Here is a 20,708-nt window from a genome sequence, read left to right as displayed (position 1 = left end):
TACCCCCGGGAGGGCCCCAGTCCTCAGGGCCCCCGACTCAGCCTGCAAGTTTGGGACCCCAGCCTGACCCAGGTCCCTCCCCAGCCCCCACTGGCCCACAACTGCTCAGACCAGTGAATTTAAGGCCACAGGGCCCCCAGGGCGGGCCCAGCCCAGGGGCTCTGGTGGACACAGTGCCCCTGGGGGCCTGTCCCTGCCGCCAGCCTGTTCCTCCCAGGGTTGCTAGTCTCCCCCAAATCACACATGCAGTTTCACTGTGGGCAACGTGGGACCTGGCAGAAAGCGTGTAACCTGTCCCCTTGTGACCTTCATACCACCACCGGCTGGATTTCTGTTTCTCCCTCAAATACATAGAGAGCGCTGTATATGGAGATAGGTAAACACAGCTTTTTTACAAAATTGACACCACATTGCACTAGTTTTTGGGTTTTATTTTTGTTTGTTTGTTTTGTTTTGGTTTTACAATTTTTCCTTCTATGCTCATAAACCCTTTCCCACTATTGTTGGTCAGTGTTTGCCAAAAGCCTGCCTTGTGCCAAGTGATACTCAGGGGACACATGGTGGTTGAACAAACCCTGGCCTGTCAGAGCCTCCATTCTTGGAGGAGACAAGCGAGGACGCCCAGCGCGTCCTGACTTACCACTCGCTGCCCAACAGACGTCAGCTGCATCTCCTGGAAAGCGGGGCTTCACGGCTGCTCCACCCAGCACAGGCACCTGCCACAGGCAGGTGGATTAGGAGGAAACGCAGGTGGTGGGCTGGGCGGGGAAGGGGCCTGGGGAGGACGAGCTGACGGTGGTGCTCATGGCCACAGCAGCGGACCCTCAAGGGCGGGTGTTTGCTCTGCACCCCGTGACCTGCCCTGCACGGACTGGCATCTTTCACGTCTACACGGCGGGCCCTGTTATTCCCCCTGCTTTTGCAGCAGGAAGGTGGGGTGGCGGCGAGGGGTCACTAGCAGGGCACCCCCACCCGGGCAGCTGCCCTCAGGAGCCACAGTGCCCGAACATCAGGTGGTCTCTTCCTGCGGCTCCAAGGAAATGGATGTGCAAGGGCCATGTCCGCGGCCCGTTCTTTCTGCCACCGCCGGGAGGGCAGCTGCGCTTGACCTGAGCGCCGCCTGGTGGCGGGCCGGTCCTCCAGCCTCCCTCTGACGCCCAGTCGGAGTCACGCTCCCAGACCTTTCAGCTGGAGGAGAGCTGACATCTCCTAACCTCGCACACCTTTCACCAGGAGGCGGGCTGACATCTCACCTTGCAGACATAAACTCTCTACTCAGTCACGAAGCAGCCGGAAGGAGGCTGTGTTGGTGGCCAGCGGCGGGCGGACGGAGGGGCCTGACCCAGGCACCCTGTGCGGAGCTGCCCTGCTCTTGTGTCCAGGGCGCGGAGGTCAAGGGCCCTGGACCCCGACCCTCCCTGTGCCGTGACCTCAAGACCCACAGTCCTGGGAGCTGCGGAGGATGGACGGACAGACTTACCCTCTGTCTAGAGTCTTGGGCACCTCCAGGGGGGGATGACACTTCGCGCGTGTGGGACCCAGGCCCCAAAGAGAGGCTCCCGGTGCTTTTCTCAAGAACTTCATGCGACGAGAAAAAATGCAGAGCTCGCTCCAAAGGGCACCACACTAAGAGGCCTGTCCCCAGTGTCCCCAGTGTCCCCAGTGTCCCCCATGTCCCCACAGTGTCCCCAGTGTCCCCAGTGTCCCCACAGTGTCCCCACAGTGTCCCCAGTGTCCCCAGTGTCCCCAGTGTCCCCACAGTGTCCCCAGTGTCCCCAGTGTCCCCAGTGTCCCCAGTGTCGCCAGTGTCCCCCATGTCCCCACAGTGTCCCCAGTGTCCCCAGTGTCCCCAGTGTCCCCACAGTGTCCCCACAGTGTCCCCAGTGTCCCCACAGTGTCCCCAGTGTCCCCAGTGTCCCCAGTGTCCCCAGTGTCCCCACAGTGTCCCCAGTGTCCCCAGTGTCCCCAGTGTCCCCAGTGTCGCCAGTGTCCCCCATGTCCCCACAGTGTCCCCAGTGTCCCCAGTGTCCCCAGTGTCCCCCATGTCCCCACAGTGTCCCCACAGTGTCCCCAGTGTCCCCAGTGTCCCCAGTGTCCCCACAGTGTCCCCAGTGTCCCCAGTGTCCCCAGTGTCCCCACAGTGTCCCCAGTGTCCCCAGTGTCCCCAGTGTCCCCACAGTGTCCCCAGTGTCCCCAGTGTCCCCCATGTCCCCACAGTGTCCCCACAGTGTCCCCAGTGTCCCCAGTGGCCCCAGTGTCCCCAGTGTCCCCACAGTGTCCCCAGTGTCCCCAGTGTCCCCACAGTGTCCCCAGTGTCCCCAGTGTCCCCAGTGTCCCCAGTGTCCCCAGTGTCCCCAGTGTCCCCCATGTCCCCACAGTGTCCCCACAGTGTCCCCAGTGTCCCCAGTGTCCCCAGTGTCCCCACAGTGTCCCCAGTGTCCCCACAGTGTCCCCACAGTGTCCCCAGTGTCCCCAGTGTCCCCAGTGTCCCCACAGTGTCCCCAGTGTCCCCAGTGTCCCCAGTGTCCCCACAGTGTCCCCAGTGTCCCCACAGTGTCCCCACAGTGTCCCCAGTGTCCCCAGTGTCCTCACAGTGTCCCCAGTGTCCCCACAGTGTCCCCAGTGTCCCCAGTGTCCCCAGTGTCCCCACAGTGTCCCCAGTGTCCCCAGTGTCCCCAGTGTCCCCACAGTGTCCACAGTGTCCCCACAGTGTCCCCACAGTGTCCACAGTGTCCCCACAGTGTCCCCAGTGTCCCCAGTGTCCCCACAGTGTCCCCACAGTGTCCCCAGTGTCCCCAGTGTCCCCACAGTGTCCCCAGTGTCCCCACAGTGTCCCCAGTATCCCCAGTATCCCCAGTGTCCCCACAGTGTCCCCACAGTGTCCCTAGTCTCCCCACAGTGTCCCCAGTGTCCCCACAGTGTCCCCACAGTGTCCCCAGTGTCCCCAGTGTCCCCACAGTGTCCCCAGTGTCCCCACAGTGTCCCCAGTATCCCCAGTATCCCCAGTGTCCCCACAGTGTCCCCACAGTGTCCCTAGTCTCCCCACAGTGTCCCCAGTGTCCCCAGTGTCCCCACAGTGTCCCCAGTGTCCCCAGTGTCCCCACAGTGTCCCCACAGTGTCCCCAGTGTCCCCAGTGTCCCCACAGTGTCCCCAGTGTCCCCAGTGTCCCCACAGTGTCCCCACAGTGTCCCCAGTGTCCCCAATGTCCCCAGTGTCCCCACAGTGTCCCCAGTGTCCCCAGTGTCCCCAGTGTCCCCACAGTGTCCACAGTGTCCCCACAGTGTCCCCACAGTGTCCACAGTGTCCCCACAGTGTCCCCAGTGTCCCCAGTGTCCCCACAGTGTCCCCACAGTGTCCCCAGTGTCCCCAGTGTCCCCACAGTGTCCCCAGTGTCCCCACAGTGTCCCCAGTATCCCCAGTATCCCCAGTGTCCCCACAGTGTCCCCACAGTGTCCCTAGTCTCCCCACAGTGTCCCCAGTGTCCCCACAGTGTCCCCACAGTGTCCCCAGTGTCCCCAGTGTCCCCACAGTGTCCCCAGTGTCCCCACAGTGTCCCCAGTATCCCCAGTATCCCCAGTGTCCCCACAGTGTCCCCACAGTGTCCCTAGTCTCCCCACAGTGTCCCCAGTGTCCCCACAGTGTCCCCACAGTGTCCCCAGTGTCCACAGTGTCCCCACAGTGTCCCCAGTGTCCCCAGTGTCCCCACAGTGTCCCCACAGTGTCCCCAGTGTCCCCAGTGTCCCCACAGTGTCCCCAGTGTCCCCAGTATCCCCAGTATCCCCAGTGTCCCCACAGTGTCCCCACAGTGTCCCTAGTCTCCCCACAGTGTCCCCAGTGTCCCCAGTGTCCCCACAGTGTCCCCAGTGTCCCCAGTGTCCCCAGTGTCCCCACAGTGTCCCCACAGTGTCCCCACAGTGTCCACAGTGTCCCCACAGTGTCCCCAGTGTCCCCAGTGTCCCCACAGTGTCCCCACAGTGTCCCCAGTGTCCCCAGTGTCCCCACAGTGTCCCCAGTGTCCCCACAGTGTCCCCAGTATCCCCAGTATCCCCAGTGTCCCCACAGTGTCCCCACAGTGTCCCTAGTCTCCCCACAGTGTCCCCAGTGTCCCCACAGTGTCCCCACAGTGTCCCCAGTGTCCCCAGTGTCCCCAGTATCCCCAGTGTCCCCAGTGTCCCCAGTGTCCCCACAGTGTCCCCAGTGTCCCCAGTGTCCCCACAGTGTCCCCAGTGTCCCCACAGTGTCCCCACAGTGTCCCCAGTGTCCCCAGTGTCCCCAGTATCCCCAGTGACCCCAGTGTCCCCAGTGTCCCCACAGTGTCCCCAGTGTCCCCAGTGTCCCCACAGTGTCCCCACAGTGTCCCCAGTGTCCCCAGTGTCCCCACAGTGTCCCCAGTGTCCCCACAGTGTCCCCACAGTGTCCCCAGTGTCCCCAGTGTCCCCAGTGTCTCCAGTGTCCCCACAGTGTCCCCACAGTGTCCCCAGTGTCCCCACAGTGTCCCCACAGTGTCCCCAGTGTCTCCAGTGTCCCCACAGTGTCCCCAGTGTCCCCAGTGTCCCCACAGTGTCCCCACAGTGTCCCCAGTGTCCCCAGTGTCCCCACAGTGTCCCCAGTGTCCCCACAGTGTCCCCAGTATCCCCAGTATCCCCAGTGTCCCCACAGTGTCCCCACAGTGTCCCTAGTCTCCCCACAGTGTCCCCAGTGTCCCCAGTGTCCCCACAGTGTCCCCAGTGTCCCCAGTGTCCCCACAGTGTCCCCACAGTGTCCCCAGTGTCCCCACAGTGTCCCCACAGTGTTCCTAGTCTCCCCACAGTGTCCCCAGTGTCCCCAGTGTCCCCACAGTGTCCCCACAGTGTCCCCAGTGTCCCCAGTGTCTCCAGTGTCCCCACAGTGTCCCCAGTGTCCCCAGTGTCCCCACAGTGTCCCCAGTGTCCCCAGTGTCCCCACAGTGTCCCCACAGTGTCCCCAGTGTCCCCAGTGTCCCCACAGTGTCCCCAGTGTCCCCACAGTGTCCCCACAGTGTCCCCAGTGTCCCCAGTGTCCCCACAGTGTCCCCAGTGTCCCCACAGTGTCCCCAGTATCCCCAGTATCCCCAGTGTCCCCACAGTGTCCCCACAGTGTCCCCAGTGTCCCCACAGTGTCCCCAGTGTCCCCACAGTGTCCCCACAGTGTCCCCAGTGTCCCCAGTGTCCCCACAGTGTCCCCAGTGTCCCCACAGTGTCCCCACAGTGTCCCCAGTGTCCCCAGTGTCCCCACAGTGTCCCCAGTGTCCCCACAGTGTCCCCAGTATCCCCAGTGTCCCCAGTGTCCCCAGTGTCCCCACAGTGTCCCCAGTGTCCCCAGTGTCCCCAGTATCCCCAGTGTCCCCACAGTGTCCCCACAGTGTCCCCAGTGTCCCCACAGTGTCCCCAGTGTCCCCACAGTGTCCCCAGTGTCCCCAGTGTCCCCAGTGTCCCCACAGTGTCCCCAGTGTCCCCACAGTGTCCCCACAGTGTCCCCAGTGTCCCCAGTGTCCCCACAGTGTCCCCAGTGTCCCCAGTGTCCCCAGTGTCCCCACAGTGTCCTCAGTGTCCCCAGTGTCCCCACAGTGTCCCCACAGTGTCCCCACAGTGTCCCCAGTGTCCCCAGTGTCCCCACAGTGTCCCCACAGTGTCCCCAGTGTCCCCACAGTGTCCCCAGTGTCCCCAGTGTCCCCACAGTGTCCCCACAGTGTCCCCAGTGTCCCCAGTGTCCCCACAGTGTCCTCAGTGTCCCCAGTGTCCCCACAGTGTCCCCACAGTGTCCCCACAGTGTCCCCAGTGTCCCCAGTGTCCCCACAGTGTCCCCACAGTGTCCCCAGTGTCCCCACAGTGTCCCCAGTGTCCCCAGTGTCCCCACAGTGTCCCCACAGTGTCCCCAGTGTCCCCAGTGTCCCCAGTGTCCCCACAGTGTCCCCACAGTGTCCCCAGTGTCCCCACAGTGGCCCCAGTGGCCCCAGTGTCCCCAGTGTCCCCAGTGTCCCCAGTGTCCCCACAGTGACCTCAGTGGCCCCAGTGTCCCCAGTGTCCCCAGTGTCCCCAGTGTCCCCACAGTGACCTCAGTGGCCCCAGTGGCCCCAGTGTCCCCAGTGTCCCCACAGTGTCCCCACAGCGTCCCCAGTGTCCCCACAGTGGCCCCAGTGGCCCCAGTGTCCCCAGTGTCCCCAGTGTCCCCAGTGTCCCCACAGTGACCTCAGTGGCCCCAGTGGCCCCAGTGTCCCCAGTGTCCCCACAGTGTCCCCAGTGTCCCCAGTGTCCCCACAGTGTCCCCAGTGTCCCCAGTGTCCCCAGTGTCCCCAGTGTCCCCACAGTGTCCCCAGTGTCCCCACAGTGTCCCCAGTGTCCCCACAGTGTCCCCAGTGTCCCCACAGTGTCCCCCGTGTCCCCAGTGTCCCCAGTGTCCCCACAGTGTCCCCACAGTGTCCCCAGTGTCCCCAGTGTCCCCACAGTGTCCCCACAGTGTCCCCAGTGTCCCCAATGTCCCACAGTGTCCCCACAGTGTCCCCACAGTGTCCCCAGTGTCCCCAGTGTCCCCACAGTGTCCCCACAGTGTCCCCAGTGTCCCCAGTGTCCCCACAGTGTCCCCACAGTGTCCCCAGTGTCCCCAATGTCCCACAGTGTCCCCACAGTGTCCCCACAGTGTCCCCAGTGTCCCCACAGTGTCCCCACAGTGTCCCCAGTGTCCCCACAGTGTCCCCAGTGTCCCCAATGTCCCCAGTGTCCCCACAGTGTCCCCACAGTGTCCCCAGTGTCCCCAGTGTCCCCACAGTGTCCCCAGTGTCCCCACAGTGTCCCCAGTGTCCCCAATGTCCCCAGTGTCCCCACAGTGTCCCCACAGTGTCCCCAGTGTCCCCAGTGTCCCCACAGTGTCCCCAGTGTCCCCAGTGTCCCCACAGTGTCCCCAGTGTCCCCACAGTGTCCCCAGGCACCCTGATTCTATCCAGACACCCTGCTCTCCAGGTTGGGGGGGGCCCCTCTGCGACGAGGGTGTAGCTGAGCCTCGCCAACCTGGCCCAGTGGGGAGCTGCTGAGGCCTTGGGAGGTGAGGGGCAGCCCTCAGAGGTGGGGAGCAGCAGCCCAGGCCACATGAGGGGAAGAACGCCTTTTGTGCATGAGTTGTCCTTCTGCGAGCACAACCTGCCCGAGGACTCCTCTGAGGCCTCACGCGGAGCCCCCCAAGCCCGGCCCAGGGCTGGTGCCGCTCTCTGGGGCGTCCCGGGTCCCAGGGCCTGCCTGACGTGGGCTCCTGGAAAGGGCAGGTAAGCAGTCAGTGCTGCCGGCCGGAAACACGGGCCAGGGAGCGGGCCAGGAAAGCGCAGTGTCCCCACCTGTCCCTCCTCGGGAGGAAAGCGGGGCGAGCGCGGGCTCCAAGGGGCTGGCCGGGGCAGGGGACACGGGCCTGAGACCCCCACGGCAACACCAGCGCCCACCTGCTCATCTGCCTGACCGTGTCTCGAGAGCTGCTCCCCTCAGCCGCAAACACCCTCCATGGGCCCGAGAAGTGGGAGCCAGAGCCTTGGATGTGGGCCAGGGGGCATGGCGGCCGGAGACACAGTGTCCTCAGCCCACAGGTGCGGGGCACTGGGGCAGAGACCTCCCGCCTCCGGCTCATCCGGGCCCGGCTCCTGCCGGCTCCTCCCAGGCCCTCCCTGGCTGCAGACAGCTGCCTTCGCCTCAGTCCACACCTTGGCTCGTCCTGGACTCCATGTGCTTTGGAGAGTAAACAGGGCCCTCAGACCTGGGTCCATGCTTCCCGAGGAGCCTGGCGACCACATGGGCCAGGAGTAAGCCTCCAGCATCTTCAGTGACCAGTACTGACCGCCACCCCGGGGCTCCACTGCTGGGCCCCCACCCCAGCCCGTGTGCGAGCCCTGCTCAGGCTCCACGCCCACTGGCCCCAGCCCTACAAGCAGGCCTGCCTCCCAGCTCTCCCAGAACAAAAGGGTCTCACCCAAACCCTCCTCCAGGTGTGAGCTCGGACCTCATTCCCCGGGGCTTCTGGGGATGTGTGCCCCAGTCAATGTCCAGCGGCCTGGGGGCCTCCCGCCGGGTCCGTGCCCCCCAAGCAGGGACTTCCCTGGCCTGGAATACCAACCCTGCCCCCCTTTCCCACCGGAATCGCTGAGGGTCCTGCCAGGGCAGCTCCAGCGTCACCCGGGCCATGGAGTGGCGGGTGGGGAGGGGCACTGGGTGTGGTCTGACGGGCAACCTGCAGCCCAGGTGCTGACACACGCAGTCCTGGCCCCGTTACACCTCCGCCCCGACAGGACAGGACAGGACGAAGCAGGGCAGCTCAGACACCGCGGCCCCTGCAGGGGTGCTCACTTAACCTGAGCTGACTCAGCCGACCACTTGTCCACGCTAATAACCTAACCCACCTTACTTCTCAACCCAGCGGACTGCCTACCCACCTGACCACGTTCGATACCTACGACCTAGCCCTTCTAACTACTTAACCCAGCTGACCGCCGATTATCTGCCCAGCTGACCATCTGCCCAGTCCCTCTAGACCAGTGGCTGGCTCCCTGTGTGAGGGTTCTACTTGTCACAGGGACAGTCCCTGGGCAGCCCCCACCACGCTGAGACACCCCCGTGGAGAACAAGCCAGATGTATTGTGGACATGAAGACTGCCGTGGGAGCCACGCTGATACTCTGAAGCGACTCCGGAGGGGCGTGCAAGGCTCTGCGTGCCTGTGGACGTCTGTCCTCTTGATCTGTGATCCTCCGCAGCTGGAGTGAGCTCACCCAGACGGCCTTCTCCTTCCCTGTTTACCTGTCACCTGTCGAGGGGAGGTTTCCTGAAAGCAGCGCTGGCCTCATCCCTGTGTGCTCGTGTATGCAGGTGGCTGTGTCCGTCAGCCTGGCTCGCACACTCTGGGTGACAATGCACCAGCCTGAGTCTGCTGCTCAGGGCATCCGTCTGTGGCTGCTGGCAGCACTCCCAGGGCGTGCCCTGTGTCTGCTACAGGCTCTTACTTTCCTAATTAACTAAATTGGGGAACATTTCCTGGCTTTCTGGCCCCCAAAGATATTCCAGGCTCAGCTTGTGTTTTCTCTGACCCAGTGGGGAGTGGGACGGGTCGGGGGCACCCATTCAAAAACGAGAGCTCACAGGGGATATTCCAGGCATCACTGAGAAAGCTGAAAGGATGTTCTACTAGGAACATCGATATGATGGTCAAGAGCAAGGGTGACCTCTCCCCAGGGAGGAGCTGGGGGCCTCCAGGCCAGCCAGCAGGGCAGCTGTGGGTCCAGGTGGGTGCCCCACTGTGACCCTGAGGAAGGAAGGAAGGGCAGGCAAGCTTCCAGGGGCCTGAAGGTCCAGTTCAGACTTCCTCTCACAGGGGAAGCAGGTGGGCAGCAGGCTCTGTGCCCCAAGTCTGTGACATCCTCAGCTCCTGGGTGTCCTGGGTAAGTCCAAGACACACAGCCACTTGCGTGGAAGGTGGCTCTCCCCCTAGAGCCTGAAAACGTTCTTCCTGAGAAACCTGGCCCAGCCTCCCACACCTGGCCTCTCCGCCTGGCCTCCCCGCCTGGCCTCCCACACCTGGCCTGTCCACCTGGCCTCCCCGCCTGGCCTCTCCGCCTGGCCTCCCCGCCTGGCCTCCCCACCTGGCCTCCCCGCCTGTCCTCCCCGCCTGGCCTCCCCGCCTGGCCTCCCCACCTGGCCTCCCCGCCTGGTTTCCCACACCTGGCCTCTCCACCTGGCCTCCCCGCCTGGCCTCTCCGCCTGGCCTCCCCGCCTGGCCTCCCCGCCTGGCCTCTCCGCCTGGCCTCCCCGCCTGTCCTCTCCACCTGGCCTCCCCGCCTGGCCTCCCCGATGGCCTCCCTGCCTGGCCTCCCTGCCTGGCCTCCCCGCCTGGCCTCCCCACCTGGCCTCCCACACCTGGCCTCCCCACCTGGCCTCCCCACCTGGCCTCCCCGCCTGGCCTCCCCGCCTGGCCTCCCACACCTGGCCTCCCCACCTGGCCTCCCCGCCTGGCCTCCCCGCCTGGCCTCCCTGCCTGGCCTCCCCACCTGGCCTCCCCGCCTGGCCTCCCCGCCTGGCCTCCCACACCTGGCCTCTCATACCTGGCCTCTCATACCTGGCCTCCCCACCTGGCCTCCCCGCCTGGCCTCCCCGCCTGGCCTCTCCACCTGGCCTCCCCGCCTGGCCTCCCCGCCTGGCCTCCCCGCCTGGCCTCTCCACCTGGCCTCCCCGCCTGGCCTCTCATACCTGGCCTCCCCGCCTGGCCTCCCCACCTGGCCTCCCCGCCTGGCCTCCCCGCCTGGCCTCCCCGCCTGGCCTCTCCACCTGGCCTCCCCGCCTGGCCTCTCCACCTGGCCTCCCCGCCTGGCCTCTCCACCTGGCCTCCCCACCTGGCCTCTCATACCTGGCCTCCCCACCTGGCCTCCCCGCCTGGCCTCCCCACCTGGCCTCCCCGCCTGGCCTCTCATACCTGGCCTCCCCGCCTGGCCTCTCCACCTGGCCTCCCCACCTGGCCTCTCATACCTGGCCTCCCCGCCTGGCCTCTCCACCTGGCCTCCCCGCCTGGCCTCCCTGCCTGGCCTCCCTGCCTGGCCTCCCCGCCTGGCCTCCCTGCCTGGCCTCCCCACCTGGCCTCCCCGCCTGGCCTCCCCGCCTGGCCTCCCCGCCTGGCCTCCCACACCTGGCCTCTCATACCTGGCCTCCCCGCCTGGCCTCCCCGCCTGGCCTCCCCACCTGGCCTCCCCGCCTGGCCTCTCATACCTGGCCTCCCTGCCTGGCCTCCCCGCCTGGCCTCCCCGCCTGGCCTCCCCGCCTGGCCTCCCTGCCTGGCCTCTCATACCTGGCCTCCCCGCCTGACCTCCCCGCCTGGCCTCCCCGCCTGGCCTCTCCACCTGGCCTCCCCGCCTGGCCTCTCATACCTGGCCTCCCCACCTGGCCTCCCCACCTGGCCTCCCCGCCTGGCCTCCCCGCCTGGCCTCTCCACCTGGCCTCCCCGCCTGGCCTCTCCACCTGGCCTCCCCGCCTGGCCTCTCATACCTGGCCTCCCCGCCTGGCCTCCCCGCCTGGCCTCCCCGCCTGTCCTCCCCGCCTGGCCTCCCTGCCTGGCCTCCCTGCCTGGCCTCTCATACCTGGCCTCCCCGCCTGGCCTCTCATACCTGGCCTCCCCACCTGGCCTCCCACACCTGGCCTCTCCGCCTGGGCTCTCTGCCTGGCCTCCCCACCTGGCCTCCCCGCCTGGCCTCCCCGCCTGGGCTCTCCGCCTGGGCTCTCTGCCTGGCCTCCCCACCTGGCCTCCCTGCCTGTCCTCCCTGCCTGGCCTCCCACACCTGGCCTCCCCGCCTGGCCTCCCCACCTGGCCTCCCCGCCTGGCCTCCCCGCCTGGCCTCCCCACCTGGCCCCTGCTCCTTGAGACCCTGGCCCCTCCCCACAGTGACTCTCACCCAACACTCACCTAACCTCAGTGGATGACCCATTCAGTCCTCATGTGACACTTCTGGAACAGGCACTGCCATTCGCTCTGTCCTGCTGGTGGCGGCCGGGGCCATGAAGAGGTCAGCACCCTGGCCGGGGCCACACAGTAGGCGAGCTGGCCGGCAGCTGTGAGGCCGGTCGGGGCCTGGCCCTGCCCCCTGTGCTTGTGCCTGTTCACAGCTCGGGAAACAGGCGGCCTCTGGGCCTCTCACCAGGGCCCGCGGAGACCCTGGTCCCGCCTCCCTCAGGGGTGTACCCGCCCCGCTCTGGGAGGTCGCCCCGTCTCGGGCACACAGGCGCAAGGCCGGGGCTGGGCTGTGTTCAGGAAGACTCCGCTGTAGGGCAGCTGAGCACCCAGAAGGGACGGGGTGGCAGGTGAGGGCCACCGGGAAGGTGCTGGCCACGGGGCTGGCTGAGCCAGGACAGAGGTAGGAGGGGAGACTGCATTCCTGGAGCGAGAGTGTCAAGGTGGGCCGCGTGGAGACCCCTCCCCCAAGGCATCTGTGTCTGAACCCATGGACCAAGGGGGACGTCACCTCACTGGGGACAACGACTTGGCGGTGGGGTTAAGGTGGGGCTCCTGTTCTGTGGAAGCGGGCCTGTGTACAAGCTGGCTGAAAGGAAGGCAGGGGAAGGCGGGGCTCAGAGGCAGGCGGGACTGGAGATGCTGTGCTGTTCAGTTTGGGCCCCAAGGTCCGGCCACCCGTGCTGGGAAGAGAGGATCCCCGGAGGTGGCCCCGCAGCCCTCGGAGCCCAGCACGGCCTCAACTGACCCCCAGCTACTGACGGGGAGGCACCAAGCCGATGGGGTCTTGAGCTGTGAAGCCTGTGATCAGCCAGAGCTGCTCTCTTGGGGTCGAGCCATCACCCTGGGGCCGGGCCAACTGCGAGGACAATGCAGAGTCCGGGGCCGCAGTCCGAGCCAGGACCCTGCAGCCTGCCTGGCAGCTCAGGGCCGAGCTCATGCTGGACTCTGGCCTGGACAAACACGGGCTCTGCAAGCAGCAGGGGCTGAGCGCAGGACCGGGAGCCCGACCGTCAACCCTGCTTCCCTTCCCGCTCACCGCTCCGCCCCCATTCCCCACCCCAATCCCCAAACCGCCATCCCCCCAGCCCTGCTGGGGGCTGGTCCTTCATGGACCCACACTTCCTGGCACTGAAGTTGTGTCTGTCTTTTCCAACTCTGGGCTCTTAAAAAATCCTCTGATGAAAACCTATTGCGTGTGGATGTCTTCTCCACAAACACTAAGGAGCTTCTCACTGGCTGCAGTCCTGCCTTCACCAGCTCAGTCCCACCCAGCCCGTTTTAGGAAGCTAGTCATTTGTGCAAATTCCATGCAGCAAGGGGCTTTTCCAATCGTGATCACAGTTAGCGAAGTTGCTGGGTTTCAGCCGACCTCTGGCACTGGGCCTGGCGTGGAGAGGGCGCTCCACGGCTGTGTGCACGCTTGTGAAGCCGAGGCGCAGCTCCTCCGTGCCAGGCACTTCTCCGGGGAAGCAAAGAGAAGATGTGAAAACAAACACGCATCCCGGCCTCCAGCAGTTCACAGCCAACAGGAGCCCCGAGCCTCCTGAATGCAGTTTACCCCAAACAGCAGTTGCCATGGCAACAGAAAGCCAGTGGCGGGGCCAAAAGCACCCCCAGTTTGGCTACTGAGAGACAGATGTCTGGGAGATCAGGCTACCAACCCTTTCCTCACTAAAGGGGAAGAAGCTGGATCTTCTGGGAGAGATTTAAGAGGACAGTCTGAAATCCAACAAAAGCAAGGGCTGCGGAAAGAGGCGGGCTGCTGGGCCAGAAGCCAGCCCCCCAAGGCTCTGTTTGTTCTGGCCTCCTCCAGGTCGCACTTCGCAGCAGGCAGACAGCGGCCAAACCTTTACTGGTCAAACAGCACATGGGGGCCAAGTTTGCTAGGAGAGCAAACAGTGGCCCGGGGCCAAAGGCGGCTTTGGGAGCTGTTTTCCACTTTTCCTCCAAGCAGCTGGAGGTCCTGGGGCGGAGGCTCCCAGTCGTGCCTGAGGACTGGGTCCTGACGCGGAGTTGAGACCCCAGGGAGGCGAGGACAGGCCTTCCCGTACTAGGACCCCGGGCAAGCCTGGGGGTTGGGGTCAGAGGACAGGGAGGCCCGCTGACTCCTGTGAGCAGGTGGGCGGGGAGCTGGGCGCCAGGCCCGCCCGGGACGCTCCTCTGTGGCCCTCACCTGCCCAGGCCCAGCAGCCCCATCCCGCGGCAGAGGGTGTGTCTCTTCTCGTACCTTCGCTCCGGATGGCTACAGGAGACCCTCCACCAAGGTGCCTGACCAGGGGCACCATGGCTGAGCGGTCGGCACTTCACGAGTGGCCTGTCGGAACCATGAGCTTAACCAGGCCATCTGAGGCAGGGGCGCCACACAGAGGCCCAGGCCGCAGTCCCCAGGGTCTCGTGAGGGCTGCCCAGGTGCTATGATGGGGGAGGACCCAGGCCTGGCACTGCAGCCAGAGGTGGCCGGGCTGAGACCCCGGGAAGCTGAAGAGATTGGGCTGAAGGGCCAGGTTGGCCCTGGGTTCCAGACAAGCAGGAGCAAGCCTCCCCACGCTGGGTGGGGGTGGTTGGGTGGAGTGGGTGACGTGAGGACATCTGAGGACAGAGTCCAGCACACGCCCAGGTAGCCGCCCACGGCTCTGTGGGGACACTGCCTGTCCAGGACACCCGCAGAACAAGGCGGGCAGGCAGGTCTGGCCCTGGGCCCTCTGTGGTCGCTCAGTTGTTCAGTCATGTCCACCTCCTTGCAACCCCATGACTGCGGCATGCCAGGCTTCCCTGTCCTTCACCATCTCTTGGAGCTTGCTCAAACTCATGTCCATTGAGTCAGTGATGCCATCCAACCATCTCATCCTCTGTCACCCTCTTTTCTTCCTGGCTTCAATCCTTCACAGCATCAAGGTCTTTTCCAATGATTTGGCTCTTCGCATCAGGTGGCCAAAGTATTTGAGCTTCAGCTTCAGCATCAGTCCTTCCAGTGAATATTCAGGGTTGATTTCCTTTTGGATTGACTGGTGTGATCTCCTTGCAGTCCAAGGGACTTTCAAGAGTCTTCTCCAGCCCCACAGTTTGAAAGTATCAGTTCTTCGGCGCTCAGCCTTCCTTATGGTCCAACTCACATTCATACAACTGCTAGAAAAACCATAGTTTGACTATACAGGACTTTGTCGGTACCTACTCACATTTTTTAAAGTATTTTTTTCATTGGTGTAAGATTATCGAATTAAAATTAAAGAGCAATAAACTGAATGCACCTGAAGTGTGTAATGAGGTTGCGGTGTGCGTTTGAACCCAGAAACCTCACTGTGCCCATCGCAGCTCTCCAGGACATCCCGGAAGCCAGGTGTCTGCCTGCAGCTACAAGTTTTGTACGATCTGAACCACACATGTGGGCTTTTTCCAGCCCGGCTCCTTTCACTCAACTTCGTGACTCTGAGACTCACCTGTCCTCACACGTGTTTCTTCCCTGTCATTTCTGAGTAGCCCTGTGCTCCGCGAGGCAAACGTGCCACCAGATGACAGATATGCCGTCTGTACATGGCTTCAGTGATTCCAAAGGAAGCTTCACGTTCACACCTTGGTGTGGACATAAGCTTTGTCTCCTGAGTAAACATCAAAGGGGGGGATGGATGGTTGGGTGGCAGCGCTGTGTAGGTTTCTGTCATTTGTCTTTTTCTTAATAGGAGGAGTTTTTAATTGCAACGAAGTCCAATTGATCAATTTTTAAGATTATTTCATGCTTTCTGTGTTCTAAGAAATCTTTGCCTGTTTCCTATGTTTCCTTGCAGAAGTTTCATGGCTTTAGAATTTACATTTACATGTAACCTATTTTGAGTTATGTGTGTGTGTGTGTGTGTTGTAAGAGACAAGGGACATGTTTTTCTCCGTATAAGGACATTCAGTGGATCCAACACTATTTGTTGAAAAAGTTTTCTTTTCCCTTTGCGTTGTCTTAGCACCTTTGTTGAAAATTGATTTACCATATATAGTAGGTCTATTTCTTTTTAAAGATGGATTTTTGAAAGGAAAATTCCAAGACTCTTTTTTCTACATTTGGTCCTACGTCTTCCCCCCGCCACATTTGACTCACCTCCATCCATTCTGTTTGTCTCAAAGTTTCCTTAAAAAGTTAAATATATATCTACCAGACAACCCAAAATTGCTCTCCAGGGTTATCCTGGAGAAACAAAAATTTGCATTCACAAAAAAAGTCTGTATTCAAATGTTCGCAGCAGCCTTACCTGTGAGAGCTAAAGCCCAGAAACACCCACGTGTCCTTCCGTGGCTAAACAAGCCCTGGCCCATCTTGGAAGCAGTGCATTGCAATTACATTATGCTCCTGAAATGACAAATTATCGTGATGGAGAAGAAGCCAAGGGCTGGGGAGGGACAACATGAAGGAGTCCTCTGTGGGGATGGAAGAGTCTCACGTCCTGAACATGGCCTCAGGGTCTACACGTCGCGGGATCCCTGCACAAGACACCCCGGAGGGACCGCGTGAGCCTGCACAGACTGGCCCACCCCTGTGAGCTCCTTGGTGTCAACTGCGCTAGCTAGTCTAGTTAATGGTGTCAACTGTCCTAACTAGCCTAGGTAACAGTGTTGGCCGGTTATTTACTGGTGTTACCTTGCTAACTTGTCTAGTTGATGGTGCTAACTAGTATAGTTACTGGTGTTACCTGTACTAACTAGTCTAGTTAACGATGTTAACTACATAAAGCTCCTGGTTTTGAACATTTACTCCTGTCAGGTAAGTTTCCACCACTTGCAGAAACCCAGCAGTGGGCATGTGGGACCTCTCTGTGCTATTGTGCGACTTCTTATGAAGCTGTAATTCATTCAAAAGGCAAAACTAGAAATATACATACTTAGAAATAAGTCTGACAAAAGTTATACAGAAGACCCATAGGCTTAGAATGTAAAAACACTGCTGAGAGAAATTAAATGAATAAAGAAATAAATAAATATTTATTTAAATAAATAAAGAAACATTGAGTTCATGGAGTGGAAGATTCAATATTGTCATAATCATCAAGAGGCCAATCTCCCCAAATTAATCTGCATAATCAGCACAGTCCCAGTCAAAGTCCTAGCAGGTTTTTAGTAGAAATTAACATTCAAGCTAATTCTAAAATTTGTATAGAAATGTATAGGACTTAAAGTAACCAGAGCAAGCAGGGAAAAGAACAAGGATGGAGAATTCATACTGCATGATTCCAAGACTATTTTAAGTAGCGCTGATCAAGAGTGATATATCATCATGATAACAGACCAACAGATGACCTCGATAGAGCAGATTCCAGAAACAGACCTGCTCGGGTGCAGTCAGCTGGCTCGACAAAGGTGCTGATGCAATTCAAGGGGAAAAAAGCAATCTTTCCAGAAATGACCCTGGGTCACCTGGATGTTCATCTGCAACAAAACAAAGAAAACTCCTTAAAACCCTTACCTCATTGCAAAAAATATAACACAAAAATTCACATGAAATTAACAAATTTCAAAAATTAACCTAAAAGAGATCTTAAATCTTAATGTATGAGCTAAAGCAACAAAACTTCCAGAAGAAATATATAATAACATCATAGCAATCTTTCATTTGGGAAAGATTTTTTAAATATGAGGCAAAAGTTTAAACTATGTAGAAATTATCAATAAATTAAATTAACGTTTTTCCTTCAAAAGACAGTGAAGAAAATGAAAAGACAAGCCACAGAATGGGAGGAAATATTTGCAAAACATCCAATGCACAGCTTTTATCTAACACGTATAAAGAAGTGTTACAACTAAATAACGGGAAGACAAACAACTAATTTAAAAGTGAGCAAAAGATTTGAAGAAACCTTCACCAAGGAAGATATCTGGATGGAAAAGATGTACAAAAAAGGCAACAAACATCATCTAGTCAACAGATAAATGCGGATTAAGAACATAACTAAGCACCACTACAAATCTGACTCTTAGTGACCCCACGGACTGCAGCCCACCAGGCTCCTCTGTCCATGGGATTCTCCAGGCAAGAATACTGGAGTGGGTTGCCATGCCCTCCTCCAGGGGATCTCCCCAACCCAGGGATCAAATCTGAGTCTCTTATGTCTCCTGCATTGGCAGGCGGGTTCTTTTACCACTAGCATCGCCCGGGAAGCCACAAAGCCACTAGGAAGGTGAAGATTAAGAAGACTGACGGCAGGTGGAAGTGAGGTGCGTTGCTGCTGGGCTCTGCAGACAGAGTGTGTCAGACGGAAAACACCTCAGAAAGCAGTTTGGCAGTTTCTGAAAAAAGCAAACCCAGACTCCATTTCTAGGTACGTCCATTACAATCTGGGAGCCACTTAGATGTCCACTGGAGGGTGAGTGGATAAGTAATGACGTTCAAATAGCACTAACAAGGGATGACTGACTGGGTGCTCAGGGTGATCAAGGTCAGGCTGTAAACACACAGGCACACCCCCTTCATTCACAGGGAAGTCCCAAACACGCACACCAGTCTAGCGTGATGGGGAGGTCTGAGCTTCTCAGGCCGGAGGGGCAGGAAGGACAGACAGAGTCTGGGATGACAGCTGCGCTCCTGATCACCCCAGTTATGGCGACGGTCTTACGTTGTGTTTGGGCATCAAAGCTTACCAAAGTGTGCGTCCTACACATGTGAATTTATATCAAATAGGTCTCAGAAAAGCTGAAAAATGCACAATAAGTGGCATCCAGTTGTGATATAAGGGGTTTAGTTCAGTAGAAGGAAGAATCCCGCAACAGAGGCCACGGATCTCCAGGGCCGGTCACACGACATCACTCCGTGAGCCCTGCTCAGGGGCATCTGAAGGATGAGGCGTGGACATGGGTCACACTGGTGACCCGTGTCCTCCTCCTGGAAGGTAACATGGAAATAGCAGAACAGCATGATGTCCCATTTCGGAGGGTGTGCTCCCCAGTCTACAAGGAACTTTCCTCTCCCAACACCTGCCTCCCAAGGGCTCTGCCTCCGCGTCTGTGTCTGCCTCCCGTCCGCCTCCCACTACCTTACCGTCCGCCTCTCGTCCACCTCCCACTACCTCACCGTCCACCTCCCGTCCTGTCCACGGCCCGTCCGCCTCCCACTACCTCCCCATCCGCCCCACCATCCACCTCCCGTCCACCTGGCCTTCCCCTCTAGGAACAAAGCGTGCCCCCCGCTCCCGCCTGCACAACTCCAGACCCACAGACTGTGCTCCCCCTACAATGGACTTCTGTCCAACTCAGAAGCTACTGATGAAATAAAACTGCTGTTAGGGCAGGATAAGTAACTTCAGCATGAGGCTTTCTCTGCCCTGTAGCCGCTCTACGGGGCCCTTCAGAGTGTGTTGCACACACATCGCACACGCTAGTGCCCCTTAGGAGATGCAGGAGTGCCTGCCTGCTCCCAGGAAAGAAAGCCAGCCTCCTCCTGGCACTCGTGAGGTGACTCTTCAGAAGACGCCATTCCTGTCCCAATCCTGTAAGGAGTCGCAAGACCCACCACTCACCTTGCTGGACGATGTGAACCGTCAGTGAGTGACTTTGACGCAAGACCCTTTGTCTCGCTTATCTAGCTGTACTTCGACCTCTGAGGGGCAGAATGACCTCAGAGATTCTGAAAGACTATCTGCTGAGTTTTAATCCTCAGGTTGGCTCAGATAAAATTTTCCACTTCTTTTTTAGATTGACCACTGATTAGGGGAGCGGAGCCTGTAGGCCATGGCCCCAAGCGTCTCTGCGGTCCAGGAGGGGGACTGAACCTCTCTCTTGGCTGAGACACTACTGCTGGCTCTGCCTGCTGGAGCCCCTCCATCCCACTAGTGTGGCCAGGGCTTCGACTCTTCCGACTTTGGCCCAAACCTCAGCCTCCCAAGGTAGGGCTCTGGACATCTCCCTAATCAAACACAGCCGTCCCCTTGGCCTCAAGCCCTTTTCCTTCCTGGATAGAACAGTGGGGCATGGTGACCCAGGGGCATGACAGTCAACACCAGCTCCAGAGGTCCCAGAGCAAAGTGGACCTGGGACCCTCGAGGGGCAGCTGGGCGTTGGGGCTCCCAAGGAAGGCGGGCAGAGGAGCTCACAATCACATCCTGGGGTCACGACCCATGGGGGTGCAGAGGTTGTCTGTGTCTGTCACAGGTGAGGAGGCACAGAGCCTGCCCGGTCCCCCTCCTCCTGGGGACTCGGGTCCAGGCTCCGCCCTCAGCTCCAGCCTCTGTTCTCACTCAACTGGACCCCCACCCCCCTATGGATGCCCCCCAGGCCACCCCCCAGATGGACGGCACCCGGCCCAGGCCACTCACGCTGCACAACAACCCCCCTTCCCCGGCTCCGTCCCTTGAACAAGCCTATAGAAGCCCCACACACAGGTCAGGGATGTGATCTTCCTCCCTGTGGTCTGCCCGGGACGCCGCTCCGTGAGGCCTGGCTGGGAAGATGAGACACACGGTCAGCGAGTAAGAGGATACACAAAAATTCCACTTCTCTTCTCACTGCTGGGCCACATTTGGAGCGAGGGTTTCACAACAGCTGGAGGAACGCAGTGCTTCCTGTTCCGGGACCTCCAGGGTCTTGTGGGTTTTACCGCAGTCAGACATCCCTTTACCAGGAAGAGGGGTCTGTGTGGACATGCCAGGGGCCACCCGGGCCAGGGCTCAAGCTTCGGGACTCTCGCTGGGGACCCGGCCTGGGATGCTGGCAGCGCGGGGCCTGGAAGTGTCCGCGTGTTGGACATGGAAGGCCACTGCCCACCAGAAATGAGGACAGAGGGCCGAGGGCTGGCGCCAGGGTCTGCTTGGCTGGGGTCTGCATGTGGCGCTGAGCTTGGCCTCAGGGACTGGAAACTCTGGCAAACGCAGATGTGACTGAATCTCCTTAGTCATCCCATGGTTGCTGCAGTCTCACTGGAACAGGGACAGCCACGGCACGAGTGCTCCCCCAACGATTGCTCCACAGCAGGAGTGCTCCCCAACGATTGCTCCACAGCAGGAGTGCTCCCCAATGAGTGCTCCCCAGCACGAGTGCTCCCCCAACGAGTGCTCCCCGGCACGAGTGCTTCCACAGGAAGCTTCCACAGCAGGAGTGCTCCCCCAGCGAGTGCTCCCCAATGAATGCTCCCCAGCATGAGTGCTCCCCAACGAGTGCTCCCCGGCACGAGTGCTCCCCCAACGAGCAGGTGACCACCCTACACAGGAGGGCCCCCTGGGGGGAGGGGCAGGATGGAGGGCTTCCTCCAAGCTGGA

This window comes from Muntiacus reevesi, chromosome 11 (genome assembly GCF_963930625.1).
Source record: "Muntiacus reevesi chromosome 11, mMunRee1.1, whole genome shotgun sequence".
Classification (NCBI taxonomy): domain Eukaryota; kingdom Metazoa; phylum Chordata; class Mammalia; order Artiodactyla; family Cervidae; genus Muntiacus; species Muntiacus reevesi.
The sequence above is the reverse complement of the archived record's forward strand: the minus strand, read 5'-3'. Positions refer to the sequence as shown.